Raw genomic sequence first — 15,849 nt, 5'->3', positions numbered from 1 at the left:
CACAGGTCACTAAGTAAGGAGGGCACTGAGAGTGTGGGGCAAAAAGAAAGAACGATTAGGAATTCCTGGTGGCACTGGGCTAAACCAGCAAAGGTAGAGCCCCTACTTCAACACCTCATAGCTGTGAGATCAACGCCTTTCTTGCTTAAATCACTCATTTATCTCTAGGTGTAAGCATTCCTGATATACCAGCCAGTCTAAGAGCGTAAGTGTGCATTTACCATCAGAAAATGATGAAATCTTGTTGGCCCGTATTAATTAAATGTGCAATTGTCAGTCACTTTTCCACAAAAAGACAATAACAAAAGGAAGAAGTGAGGCTCCCTTCAGAGGGAGTAGTGCAGACCTCTGCTTTACCCAGTGACCTAGCACTCCACTTCGCTAAACTCTGGGAAGCAAGACCTAGATTTTTAAGCCTGAAGTTTTCAAGTCCCCTCTGTTTCTCTCTTGAAATACCATATATGCATAAAAATCTGTACTATTGTAAGACATACTTGCGCCTCTGAGAAAATTTTAAGCAATATATCGTCTGTAGTTTTAGAGTCTTTGCTAGTTTCCCATGATTCTGCAGATGTTCAAGAATTAGTATTTGCAGCAGAGCACGTTATTATTACTAATAACGTCACATTAAAACTAACGGTGCTTTACTATCTATAGCACTTTCATATGTATTCTATTTTTTAAATATCTATAAACCACAAAAGGATTGCTATTTCTTTGACTGAGTGCAGAACAGGGTATGTGAAAACTTAGGAAAACTAGAATAAAATCACTCATATTCTTCACAGGCATATACAAGATAAGACAACAGGCTAGGAAAGGGGGAAGCATGGGAAAATGAAAAAGGAGCTAGATATGAGAATAAAATAATAAAAAATAAAAATTCAACAGCTCAATTTAAAGGTGTTTTAGAGGCTGTAAAAATCACACGGAATGTGCATAAAATTTGAAAAATATCATGGAGGATAAATTGGAGAAGCTCCACAAGAAATAGAGGAAAAGGATGAAGACAGACAAAAGGATGACAGAGAAAAATATAGTTATAAAGACAAGAGAATAAAGAGCCAACATTCACAACTAAAATTCCAAAATAGTCATATATAAGCAACACAGTGATTGGTCATATCCTGGGAAATAAAGCAAATCTCAACGAAGTTACAAGGATTGAAATCATTCAGAGTATGAATGATTTCATACTCTGACTATCACACTCTGAAAGATTTCTCTGACTATAGAAAAAAGTAAACTAGAAATAAATAACAAAAATATAACCAAAAAGTCCTCAAGTATTTGGAAATTCAGCAATACACTTCTAAATAACCAATGGATCAAAACACAAATTATAACGGAAATTATAAAATATTTTTATTAAAGGATAACAAAAATGCAATAAAACACAATTTATGGGATGCAGCTAAAGGCATGCTTAGAAGGAAATTAATAGCCTTAAATGCTTATATAAGGAAATAAAAAAGGCTTAAAATCCAAGACTGAATTATCTAGTTTAGAAAGTTAGAAAAAGAAGAGTAAATTAAACCCAAGTAAAATAAAAGAAATTAATAAAATGCTTTAAAATGTAAAACAAATGGATACATCAATCAAGATGGTGGAGTAGGGGGATGTGGAACTCACCTCACCCCACAAACACATTAAAAATACATCTACAGGGCTTCCCTGGTGGCGCAGTGGTTGAGAATCTGCCTGCCAATGCAAGGGACACGGGTTTGAGCCCTGGTCTGGGAAGATCCCACATGCCGCGGAGCAACTAAGCCCGTGAGCCACAGTTACTGAGCCTGCGCGTCTGGAGCCTGTGCTCCCCAACTAGAGGGGCCACGATAGTGAGAGGCCCACACACCGCAATGAAGAGTGGCCCCCACTTGCCGCAACTAGAGAAAGCCCTCACACAGAAACAAAGACCCAACACAGCCATAAATAAAATTTAAAAAAAAATACATCTACATGTGGAACAATTCTCACTGGAAACTGGCAGAAAGACTCCTGTACAATCAAGGCTGTAAGAAAGATCCACAGGTAATCTGGTAGGAAGGGAAGAAAAGTGACCAGGTCGGGACCTGTGCCCCTGGGAGGGGATTAGAGGAAGAGGGGAATTACACAGGCAGAGAACTGAGTGAGCGGTGACAGACACAGACTGGGCATCCCTGTTCTGGAGTCCTAGAAGGGAGAGACGAGCCCCCGTGGACAGTTTGGAGGACCACTGAGACTAACAGGGGGGCCGTGGGTAGCCTGAACTCCACCGGTGAGGAGCAAGCATGTTCACTTGCCCCCAAGGCAGGGCAGAGAGAGGCTTCCTGTGCCAGCCTCGGCACACATCCCAGCTTACTGAATGGGAGAAGATATCTGCAAATGATATGAAAGATACGGGGTTAATATCCAAAAATATATAAACAGCTCATACAACTCAATATCACAAAAACAAACAACCCGATCTGAAAAAATGGGCAGAAGACCTGAATAGACATTTTTCCAAACAAGACACACCAATGGCTAACAGGCATGTGAAAAGATGCTCAACATTGCTTATTATTAGAGATATATGTAAATCAAAACAACAATGAGATATCACCTCATACCTATCAGAATGACTATCATCAAAAAGTCTGCAAATGGCAAATGCTGGAGTAGATGTGAAGGAAAGGGAATTCTTGTGCATTGTTGGTGGGAATATAAATTGGCGGAATCACTATGAAAAACAGTATGAAGTTTCCTCAGAAAACTAAAAATAGAACTACCATACGATCCAGCCATTCCATTCCTGGGTATGTACCCCCCAAAAATGAAAACACTAATTCAAAAAGATACGTGCATCCCAATGTTCATAGCAGTTTTATTTACAATAGCCAAGACACGGAAACAACCCAAGTGTCCAGCAAACAGATGAATGGATAAGGAATATGTCATATATATATTTTCCACTATATAAATATATAGTGGAATATTACTCAGGCATAAAAAAGAATGAAATTCTGCCATTTGCAACAATATGGATGGACCTAGACAGAATTATACTTAGTGAAGTAAGACAGAGAGAGAAAGACAAAAACTGTATGATATCACTTATGTGTGGAATCTAAAAAATAAAACAAACAAATGTATATAACAAAACAGAAACAGACTCACAGTTACCACTGGGGAAAAACAAACCAGTGTTTACCAGTGGGGAGAGAGAAATGGGGAGGAACGAGATACAGGTAGGGAATTAAGAGATACAAACTACTATGTATAAAATGGATAAGTAAAAGGATATATTATACAGCACAGGGAATTATGGTCATTATTTTGAAATAACTTTTAATGGAGTATAATCTATAAAAAATACTGATTCACTATGCTGTACACCTGAAACTAATATAGTATTGTAAACCCACCCACTATACTTCAATAAAATAAAATGTAAAACAAATGGACAGGAGAGAAAAATCAAAGCCAAAACGGTTCTTTTAAAATCTAAGTACACTGAAACTCTTTAAAAGAATTGCTTTAGGAAAAAAAAAAGAGAGAGAGAGAGAGAGAAGCCCAATTTTCAAAATGAAGAATTAAAAATGGAACACCACCACCCAGTCTACAGATGTTAAAAAGAGAATGAGAGGATATTATAAATAATTTTATGGAGATCAATTTGGAAATTATGAAATAGAAAAATTCCTTTAAAAAACACAATTTAGAAAACTGATTTTTAAAACAGAAATGTGAATAGTCCTACATTTATTTAACCATTTTTAATTTTTAATTTAAATCCCCCCCAAAAAAATCTCCAGGCCCAGATGGTTTCATTAATGAATTCTTCTTAATATTTTGGAGTATAATGGCACCAATCTTAGAGGCTAGAAAAGATGAAACACTTCCCAACTCATCCAATAAGACTACTTTGACCTTGATACCAAAACCTGACAATGACATTATAAGAAACAAAAACTACTGGCCAACTGTTCCCATGAACATAGACACAAAAATACTAAACAAAATATTAGCACAAATAATCCAGTAAAATGCCGAAGGAAACTGTATGAAGTCTAACTTGGGCTTATTCAAGGAATGCATGGATTTAAAGTCAACAGATATGTTTCTGGTTCTGCTTCCCCTCTCCCTTCCTGACCAGTTCTGTCCTACAGGTATTAGGTAGAGCAGGGAGGGCATCTATGGTGGAAGCCAGGGGGTCCTGCAGAGGGCTAGACAGGGGTGTCAGAGGAGGATCTGCACAGAGGGCCAGCCTGGAGTGAAGGCAGGGAAAGGGGTGCATCCGCGCAGGGGAGGGAGTGGTGACGGAGATGGGAGATCAATTATATCCTATTGACCAAATGAAGAATCATATTAAGGGTAACAAAAACAAGGGTTCTCACAGGGTTGGAGAAGAGAGTTACAAATATGGAAGTGGAGAAAACAAAACACTGTGATGTTGGATTGGAATGGGAGGTATCAGTGTGAACCAGTGGCTCTCAATAGATATTAGATATATAGATGATAAATGATAGATGGATAGGTAGATGGATTAAAATAAATATAAATGCAAATGAATGTATCTACATATACTTGTGTGTGTATACATATACATATGTATCTTCAATATACATTTGTCACCTAGCTCTGCTTGAGAGGACCTGGGAGTGGCAACACACCAACAGCAGTAAGCGCACCAAGCCACAGACCTTAGCTTCTAAATACCACCTGCCACTAAGAGAAACCAGAAGTCCCTGGAGAAACGGCTTATGCCAGGTCTTGAGCAGGAAAAGCACACCGTGAGCCTGAAACCACTATGCCAGAAGGCAAGAAAGTGCTCAGAGAAGAGTGGGGCATGCCAACGGACACCCAAGCCAGAGTAAATGAGCTCTCACTGGGTAGACCGGGTACAATTTGAGCACTGAGGTGAATAATGATGATAACAGATTATGGTCCATTGAGAGTAGTAGAAAACCATGAGTCCTTTCAGAAACTAATTAAGGAATTCATGTAACACTCGATGAAGAACAAGATATACATAGTTCCAGAGTACCTCCCCACAAAAAAATGCTTGTTAATTACAAAGGAGAAGTTAGTAAGTTTACAGTGGAGAAACCTGGCAGACACCACCTTAATCAAGTAGTCAGAGTAAATAAACACCATTAATCATGAAACAAATTGGAATTATGTGTTGCCTGATGGAACACAAGATCGCAGCAGTACTTGTGTGAAGGACAGAACCTCAATCTAATTGTAAGAAAACGGACAAATCCAGATTGGAGGACACTCCACAAAACAAATAGCCTGTACTCTCCAAAAGTATCAAAGTCATGTAGTCCAGGAAAGACCAGGGACTGTTCTAGACCAAAGGAGATAAAGAGACAGGCAAGTAAATGCAGCATGTGATTCTGAAAGGAATCTTTGCTACAAAGGTATTGCTGAAACAACTGGGAAACCTTGAATAGGATTTGAGGATTAGATGGTATCATGTATCAATGCAGGTATCTTGATTTGGATGGTTACATAGAAGAATGTCCTTGTTATAGAAATATACCCTAAATTATAAAGCAGAAACTAACACACCATTGTAAAGCAATTATACTCCAATAAAGATGTTAAAAAAAAAAAAGAAATATACCTTAAAAATAGGAATGATGGAGGAACATGTCAGCAACTTACTCTCAAATGGCTTAGAAAAAGCAAGTTCTTTGTACTCTACTTCCAAGTTTTCTGTGTTTGTTACTGTTTCAAAATTGTTCCAAAATTTTAGATAAATGTTATATATACATACATATATACATATATATCTCATGTTATTTTCTCCTTTACTTTGTTTATGTGGTAAAAAACACACAATACTTCTATGTGTGTCTTTGTGTGTTATTCATTACGTAAACAAAATAAAGAAGAAAAGAATATGATTATTTCAAGAGATGCAGAAAAAGTATTTGACAAAATTTTACATGAATTCATAATTTTTAAAAAAAACCCTCTAATCAAAGAGACCTGCAGCTTCTGCCCTGAGTTGGAGAGAGCTGGAAAGAACGTTGTTCTCACCCTTTCAACAAAAAAGAGACAGACTAACTTCAAATCCACAAGTTTTTTGAAGCCATCAGAGAGCAGAGGTCACAGAGCAAGTACTGGGCTAAAACCTAAGGTGGCATAGTGTCTGCAGGGAGCGAAGAGGTGCCAGCCTGACCCCGCCCCCTGGGCCACCACACTGTGGGGACAGACTGGTGAAGGTCTTTGCACAGACTGGTGGAAGAGTGTGACAGTTCTGGGGGGCTGCGTGGTGTGTCAGGGTGTACACAGCTTCTCAAAGGCTCTTTCTTCGCACATAAAGAACTCAACAAGCTCTTTAAAATGCCTACTGGGTGCAAACCTGGGGCAAGAGCACAGCAGAAATGCAAAGGAACAAGAAACTCCTCCAGGATCTTTCTCTTCTTTTTCCACTAGGAACAGTTTTAATTCTTTTGGGGAGGGGCATAAGCTGCCCTGGGGACATTGGTGAAAAATCTGCAGTTAGGGAAAGAAATGAGAAAAAAACCCCACTCCTGAGGGAGGGACAGGATCACACAGTGTGGCCACAATTACAACAGAGAGGGAGGAGAATCAAGAAAGCCACACTCCTAAGACCCACGGACATGGGGCACGTCTAAGATTAAGGTTTAATCAGGACAAAAGACTGCAAACAATGTGATTAATTCGCATACAGTCATCTCAATGGATGCAGAAAAAGCACTTGAAAAAATGCAACATATATTCCTGGTAAATACTCTCAGCAAACTAGTTATAAAAGAGAACTTCCTTAAACTAATAAAGAGCATCTGAGCATCTAAAAACAAACAAACAAACAAACCCTACAGAGAACATGGTAAAAAACGGAAATGCTTCCAAGGGAACAAGAAAAGGATGTTCTCTCTCACCACTCTTGTTCAACACTGTCCTAGAAAACTTAGTGCAATAAGGCAAGCAAAAGAAATAAAAGGACCATGTAAAATGGAAAAAACTGTCTCTATTCAAAGATGGCATGATTGTCTATGTAAAAAAACAAAACAAAACAAAACAAAAAACACAAAGAATCTACAAAAATCTCCTAGAAATAATAGATGAGTTCAGCAACTTATTAATTTGACATACAAAAATCAATTGTATTTCTACATGCTATTAATGAATAACTGGAAAAATTATTTTTAAAAAAATTTTTAAATACCATCTACAATAGCAAATGAAACAGTTATAAATCTAACAAAATCTCTGCAGGTTCTGTATGTTGAAAACTACAAAATACTAATCAAAAAAATCAAAGAAGACCCAAGTCAATGGAAAGATATGCCATGTTCATGGATTGGAAGACTCAATAATGTTCAAATATAGTTCTCCCCAACTTAACTCGTAGGTTCAATGCAATGCCAATCAAAATCCTGGCAGGATTATCTGTAGATGTCTTTCAGTGCCATTTTTAAAAAAAGGTTGCTCACTATTGAATTGCTTTTGCATCTTGGCTAAAAATCAGTTGACTATATTCGTGTGGCCTTATTTCCAGTCTCTCTCTTCCATTTTGTTTGTGTGTCTATCTTTTTGCTGATGCCACATTGTTTTAACTATAATAAGTCTTGAAATCAAGTCCTCCAACTTTGTCCTTCTTTTTAAAAATTATTTTGGCTACTCTCATTACTCTGTATTTCTGCACTTAAAAAAATAGAATTAGATTATCAATATTTACCTCCAAAAAATCCTGCTGTGAGAGACATTACTAAGAGAATGAAAAGAAAAGCCATGGACCAGGAGAAAATATTTGTGAATCACACATCTGACAAAGGACTTGTATCTAGAACATTTTGAGAATGCTCAAAATTCAACAGTAAGAAAACAAACAACTCAGTTTAAAAATAAGCCAAAGATCTATATACTTCACCAAAAAAGATATAAGGTTAGAAAATTTTAAAAAGCATCTAATAAGATGTTCAACATCATTAGTCAACAGGGAAATACAAATTCAAACCACAATGAGATAACAGAATATCTAAAAAAAAAAAAAAAAAAAAAAAAAAAACTGGCAATGACAAGTGTTGACAAGAATGCAAAGCAAATGGAATTTTTATACATTGTTGGTGGGAATGCAAAATGGTATACCCATGTGGAAAACAGTTTGGAAGTTTTTTATAAAGTGAAATGTATATAACCTAAGCATAGGTTAACCTACCATATAACCTAAGCAATCAGAAAACAGTTTGGAATTTTCTTATAAAGTGAAATGTATATAACCTGAGCATAGGTTAACCTACCATATAACCTAAGCAATCTCACTCCTAGGTATCTACTTAAGAAAACTGAAAATTTATTTCACTCAAAGCCCTATATATGAATGTTTACTGATGCTTTATATGTATTAGCCAAAAGTAACCTTGCTTTGCCCTGCAACCAGTAAATAGATAAACAAGTTGTGATATATCCATGCAATGGAATACTACTAAGCAATAAAAAGGAATGAATTATTGGTTCACTTAACAACAGGGATGAAACAAATGCATTTGACGAAGTAAAGAAGCCAGACCCAAAAGGCTATACATTGTATGATTCCGTCTATTTGATGATTTAGAAAAAGAAAAGGATAAGGTAGAAACTGCTTAGTAGTCCCCAGGGGTTGGAGTTGAGGGGAGGAGCTATCTGTAAAAGGGTAGCCAGAACTTTACAGGCGATACAACTGTGGTGGTGAACATACAACTCCATGCATTTGTTGAAACCCATAGAAATTTGCACTATACAAAGTGAATTTTAATATAGGTAATTTTTTAATAACAATCAACCAGATTGTAGAAGAGGTCCTAGAATGCAGACAATGGTGACAAATGAATCTAACTGTATTTACAACAGACTCAAAACAAACACACTGAAGGGGAGAGGGAAGAAAGGAGTTGACCCAAGTAACTTTGGAAAATAATACTTTGATCTAATACTGTAAGGCTAAAGCTAAAAAGAACTAAACACAAATACTGTACTCTAGTTGATAAATTACTTTCTCACAGGGTTACTGTTAGAATTTCTGAAACTACTTATGTGAATACCAGTGTTGAACAATTAAGTAATGATAGATAATGAGACCCAGGTTTCTCACTATCAAAGAAAATTGTGACAAATAAGATAAGGACGAGGACTAGAATGAATGTGGCAGTGTTGGGTTGGAGTCAGAGGTATCAATATGGACTTAAGGACTTTTTAAGCCACAGATAAATAGACACAAAATTAAATGTAAATGTGTATATACATGGTTTACTATACAAACGTATATTTCCTAGCTCTATCTACTAAGATGGTCTCTAAGCAGTGACACTCCAGAAGCAACGAGCACACCTAGCAACCAGATCTTGGTTTCTAAATACCATTTTCCAACAAAAGGAACCAGGGCTCCCTGGAGAAGTAGTTGATTCCAGGGTTTGGGCAGGGAAAATCCAAGATGAACCTGAAGCATTATATGATACCAGAAAGGAAGTACTCAAGGGATGGAGGGGTAAGGAATGGGCCATATTGAAAGGGCACAGGTGCCAACCTGACAAAGTTCTCAATGGCTCAACTTGAACAGCTTTAGCAACAAATAAAAAATGATAGTACTGGATTATACCTCGAAGAATAAAATAATTACTCATGAGTCAAAAAAAACCCTATAACATATGTCATACTTAACGGTGAAATAGTGAAAATTTTCCAACTATAATCATAAAAGAGATGACACCACCACTACTTCTATTCAGCATTGTACTAGAAGTCCCAGTCACAGCAGTAGTAATGAAAAAAAAAATTAAATATAAGAATTGGAAAGGAAAAAATTAAAATATTATTTCACATCATCTGTTTTGTACTGAATTAATAAAAGAATCTATAAACAGAATACTAATATTAATAGTGGATTGAGCAAGACCAAAATAATAGATTGAGTCATATGCAATCACCATTTCAGAGTTGAATATTGGCAATTTCAAATGCTTCAACTAAGAAAAGTCAAAGGCATTTCAATATACTAAGAAAATAATTAGAAAACAAACTTTTAAAAGATACTGTTTAAAATAGCATCAGAAAATATAAAAACATCAAGAAGTAAATCTAACAAAAGACATACAAGATTTCTGCACTAAAATTTACAAAACTTTATTGAGAGAAATGTTAAAAGACCTATACAAATGGAGAGCTGTAATTTTGACTATTCAGTATTATAAAGTTATCAATTATCCCTGAATTGATGTATATATTCAATGCATTTGTGATCAAAATCATGACGCTTTTTGTGTGGAAACTGACAAGCTGATTCAAATATTTATACGGAAAGGCAGAAGGCCAAGGTGAGTCAAGACGGTCTTGCAGAAGAAAGACAGAGCTGGCAGGTGTAGCCTCCCAGCTATGAAGACTTTTATAAAGCTACCTTACTTGATACAGTGTGGTATTAGCGCATGGATAGACAATAGGTCAATGGACCAGAACAGAGAGTGCAGAAATAGACTCATTTATGGTCACTGGCTTTATGACAGCAATGACACCAAAAGTGGGAAGAATGGTCTATTCAGCAGATGACACTCTGTCACCTGCATATCTGTAGGAAAAACAAGAAAACATTCCTGACCTGTAGCTCATATCTCACGCCACACAGAAAAAACAAATCATTTCCAAGTAGTTTTTAGATGTAAATGTGAAAGATGGAACAACAAACCTTCTAGAAAACAGCATAGAAGAATAGCTTCATGATTTTACAGCAGGAAAATATTTCTTAGACACAGAAAGCACTATACACTAAAGAAAAGGTTAATGGGTTGAGCAATAGTAAATTAGCAAAATTAAAATCTTGTTCAGCAGGAAGACAATATTGAGTACTTATGAAAACCCTACAGCTCAAGTCATACCTAATGACAAAAGATTTGATGACTTTCCCTCTAAGACTGGGGAAAAAGCAAGGATGGCTATAGTAAACACTGTCGTACTGAGGAACCTACCCAGTGCAATAAGGTGAGAGACAGTGTGGGATAAAAGAGTGTGAGAGTGAGAGATCACACACATTGGAAAAGAAGAAGTAGAAAATCCTAAGGAAATAAACATTTCATTAAGGTCACAAGATACAAGGTCAATATACAAAAATCAACTGTATTTATATATAGCAGCAATGAACAATTTAAAATACCATTCAAAATAGCATCAAAAACATGACATATTTAGGTAGAATTTAACAAAATATGTGCAAGACCTGTTCAATGAAAACTATATATTGCCACCAAGGAATTAAAGAATACCAAATAAATGGAGAGATATCTACTATGTTCATGAATTGGAAGTCTCATTTTTATTAAAAATGCAATTCCTTCCAGCTCACTCTATAAATTCAGTGTATTACCAATCAACATCCCAGGAGGTCTTTTTTGTATAAATTGACAATCTGATTCTAAAATTTATATGAAAATTCAAAAGATCGAGAATAGCCAAGTTTAAAAAAGAAAAACTAGAGGACTTACATTATCTGAAAATTTACAGTAAAGGGGTCACTGGGGTTCTGGCATGAGGATAAGTACACAGTGCAATGAAACAGAATAGAGAGAACAGAAATAGACTCACACGTATATGGCCAATTTATTTTTAACAAAGAGGAAAAGACAATTCAATGGAGAAAAGAATAGTCTTTTCAAAAATTGGTGCCAGAACAAATGGATATGCACATGGGTAAAAATGACCCTCGCTCTTACTTAATGCCATATACAAAATTAGCTCAAAATGGATCATACCACAAAATTCTTCAAACCTTGGGGAAGGCAAAATTTTATAGATAGGACACAAATTTCACAAACAATAAAATAAATGCTAATAAATTAGATTTAACCAAAATGTAAAATGTCTGCTCTTCTAAAGATGCCATTGACAAAAAGAAAAGGCAAACTAAAAACTGAGAGAAAATATTTGCAAATCAAAACTTTGATAAAGAATTTATATCCAGAACATATAAAGACCTCTTAGAACTCAATAATAAAACGCCTTCCTTAAAAACCTGGATAAAAGCAATAGAGAAAATTTCTCAAATGTACAAGCAATTAGAAAGTGCATTACTTACAAAACCTAGAGAAAAATGTATTCAAAGACATTCTCCCGCAGACTAGAAGATGAATCAAAATACAGAACTAAAGAGTTTTAGAATTATGTTAGAAAGGTACTACTGGGATAAACAATGAAACCAAATCATCACAGAAGTAAAGGTATATTTACAAAAAAAAATGCAGTTTTGAAGATTCAAAAATAAAAATAATTTAATAATAAACTAGTTCTAAAATCTCATAATATAAAACAACAAAAAGTAGGTGAAGGTGGGGGGACAAAAGTTTGAGTTAACTTCCTCACCTCTTATGAGGCATGTCGACAGATACAAAATGACAAGCAATTTGATAAAATACACCAAAAGACCTGAAAACATTTATCCTCTTTAGCCAGAAGTTTTACTTGTAGGAAATTGTCTTAAGGAAACAACTATGTGCAAAAAATAACTACACAGATGTTCGTTGCAGCATTATTTTATGATAGACAAAAATTGGAAGGAGTCTAAATGCCCAACAGTATGGGGCAGACTAAAGAACTACACATATTCATTCACTGAAATACTGTTTATTCATTAAGTGATATGTGGACAAAGAATATCTAATGATTAGGAAAGAATTTCATTCTCTTTCTTAGGTATTTTTATGTCATTCTAGTTAAAACCAAGAATTTTGCTGGTTTATGATTTTTTTTACTTTGATCAACAGGATTTATTTGGCATCACCCTTTTTTCTCATTTCTTTTCCTAAGTTTTCTGCTTCTTTTAAACACTTTCATGTGGAATACTTCATTTTAACTTTATCTCCCTCAAAAAACTATTCAATGATTTAAATACTAGTGACTTTGTTTCCTAAAATGGCAGTATTCACAAATTATGTTTAAATGGAAAGATAGGGACTTCCCTGGCAGACCAGAGGTTAGGACTCCGCGCTTCCACTGCAGAGGGCCCAGGTTTGATCCCTGGTCGGGGAACTAAGATCCCGCAAGCTCTGCGTGGCATGGCCAAAAAAAAATAAAATAAAATAAATGAAAAACTAAGGATGCCATCACTTAGAAGCTAGTTGGTTTGCAACACCAATGCATATAAATTCAGTGCTTAGTTTCAAACATGACACTACAGTTGTTTTTAAGTCTCAATAATTTACGGTTTTGAGAGACTTGACTAAAACACTAATTACAACAAAGTATACTAATTTTATGATACAAAGAACTAAAATATTAAATTTTTACCAATCCCCAGCAATCCATGTTTCTAAAAGGAAAAACATACACATACAACATACATACACATTAGCAGATTAATTCAAACCGGATCTCCAACACATATATTTTCAATAAGAACTGATCTAGTAATAAAATATTCTCCACCACAAATGTGAGCCAAACCCATAATTCATTTATTTCAAGTATGTGAATGCTCCACCTTCTGGCTCACAGTCAAGCCTCTAAGAAGTCCTTTGCCCGGGAGGCACCAAGTCTTCCACAACTGCCTGGGCGCAAACTATTCCAGGCAGCCAAGGCTCAGAAAGGGATCATCGTGGTCTGTTCCAGCAACTCTCAGACCAGTCCCCAAAGAGCTGAGGCCAGCAGCTGTTCACAGGCTAATGACAGCACAGCGAGAGTGGCAAGATGCTCGGGGCTGCAGGGAGGGCATCTCCACTCCCAGCCTCGGTGATGTCCACTCCATGGAATCCTGTGGACCACATCCCGCCTCATTAGCTCTGCCTGGTACCTCGTGGAGCCAGCAACCCACAGCCAGAACTTTCTAGCAAGATTCCCCACTGGGTTAAGTTCTTTTGTTTTTTTTTTTTTGGATTGAATTGCATTTTTATTTATTTATTTTTTATATTTTTAACATCTTTATTAGAGTATAATTGCTTTACAATGGCGTGTCAGTTTCTGCTTTATAACAAAGTGAATCAGTTATACCATATACATATGGCCCCATATCTCTTCCCTTTTCTAATGCAGTCTGCATCACCAAATTAGATAGCATCATAAAAATTGTTTAAAAACATCTTAGCTGTGCAGACAGTTTCGATGTCACCCATCTCTTCCCCTTCACAACGCTGTCGGGCAGGACCATTTTTGTTACACTTCAGGTCTTTCTGAAAACCACCCCAGTGTTGTTGGCTCATAGAGCTTCTTTCTGGCACTCACTCAAGACCTTCTTCCTCCTTCCTGTACAAATATTTCCCGAGTTTTCATTAGAAACAGATTATGCGGGACCTGCATGTTTCGGAGGAACCTTCCCCCTTGTCACCCACACGTGATGAGCTTTACAATTATTCCTTATTGAAGCCGAACATGTTCACCCTTAAAATTTAATGTCGAGACACTTGAGGAACCACAGTGGACTTCTTCCCATCACTCCCCACTAGGGACCAATGTGCTTCAGCTGTCCTTGGATTTGGATTCACCAAGGCAAAGCCCTCATTTGATCACATCCCTAAGAAGAAAAACTGAATTAGATCCAGTCACCTTCAGTCATGCACATGAGAAGTGAGGAAACCAAACATATTTGTCCAAAAAAATCAAAAAATGGTATATCTGCTGTAGCCATTTGCGTGTGCCAGGCCCGCACCTGGACGCTGTGCCAGCTCCCAGCTATGATAGGAATTCTAGCTCACCACTGACATTTCTATGTCCCCTTATGGGGTGCAAGACCCTGCACATCATGCTACCCTTGGAAAATCAGCAAAGCGTTGCATTTGGGTTTTTTTTAAGAAATTACACAGCTGTTGTTCACAGAAAGGATATATTTTTAAGCAACTGTTTTCCTTACTATTTCATTATTGGTGCATGCCTAAGTGCATTTGATGTTAGCACTGTTCCACACAGCTTCTACTGGAGGTCTCCATTTGTTGTCACAGCCGCGGGGAAGCCATGGAAACTCACAACTGTGAAAGCCCAGGACATAAAGGATGCAATGGATCTGGTGTTCAAGCTTAATTCAGAAAAGAATTGCTTTCCAAAGACTCTCACTTTTGTTTCTAACGTGTTTGGAAATAACGTTTTTATCATGGAGTTTCACTAAGCATCGTGCTAAACTTCCCACCACATGAAAAACACCTTCTCTGGCAGGAGATGGTGTGACCCTGGTGAGATAAGGTGGTCCTGCTCTCAGAATCACCAACCTTCAAATCCACACCATGTACGCAGCAGGTGAAAATCACCTTAAAAGTGCTATGTCAGTAGGGATTTTCTCTGTAACCAGAAAAGGATGAAGTCACAATAACTGAAGGAAGTGAACAACCCAGGGCCACTCTGGGCTTACCCCACCATGGGACCCTCTCAGCAACCAGGCTGTGGCCCCAGAAGTGATACATTTGCGCGCTCTGAACAGCAACAATCCCAGGACATCTACAACAGACTTCTCCTTCTGGGAAGTCCATGTCTTCCCATGTCTGGGAAGTCCTGACTTCCCCAGGTCAAGAAAAAAAGTCTCTTTTTTAAAGAGTCACTCTATTTACAGTGAAAGAAATGAGACCTTTTTTCTTTTGTGCATCTGGAAGGTAACGGTGCTGTATATCATATTATGCATGAGGTTTCTCAGATATCTGAACAAGACTGAAGAATTCACATAACTATTAAGCTACAACTTTTCAGCTACAAACCACAAGCTCAAAGACTTGGAGAGGCATCGAACTTCATGTAAAGTCTGCGCACCACTTCTTAGGGCCTTTCTTGTTAAAAATTATAAGAAGAATAAAAAAGGTTGGACTATTGACTCAATAATAAACATTTGATCACATCTTAAACTAGAGATCATCTGTGTTTGCATTCCCAGATTCTTTATCAGTAATATGTTGATGCGTGTTTGAAAATTTA

The sequence above is a fragment of the Balaenoptera ricei genome, chromosome 16 (assembly GCF_028023285.1).
Source record: "Balaenoptera ricei isolate mBalRic1 chromosome 16, mBalRic1.hap2, whole genome shotgun sequence".
In the NCBI taxonomy this organism is placed as follows: Eukaryota; Metazoa; Chordata; class Mammalia; order Artiodactyla; family Balaenopteridae; genus Balaenoptera; species Balaenoptera ricei.
Note: the sequence above shows the minus strand (reverse complement) of the source record.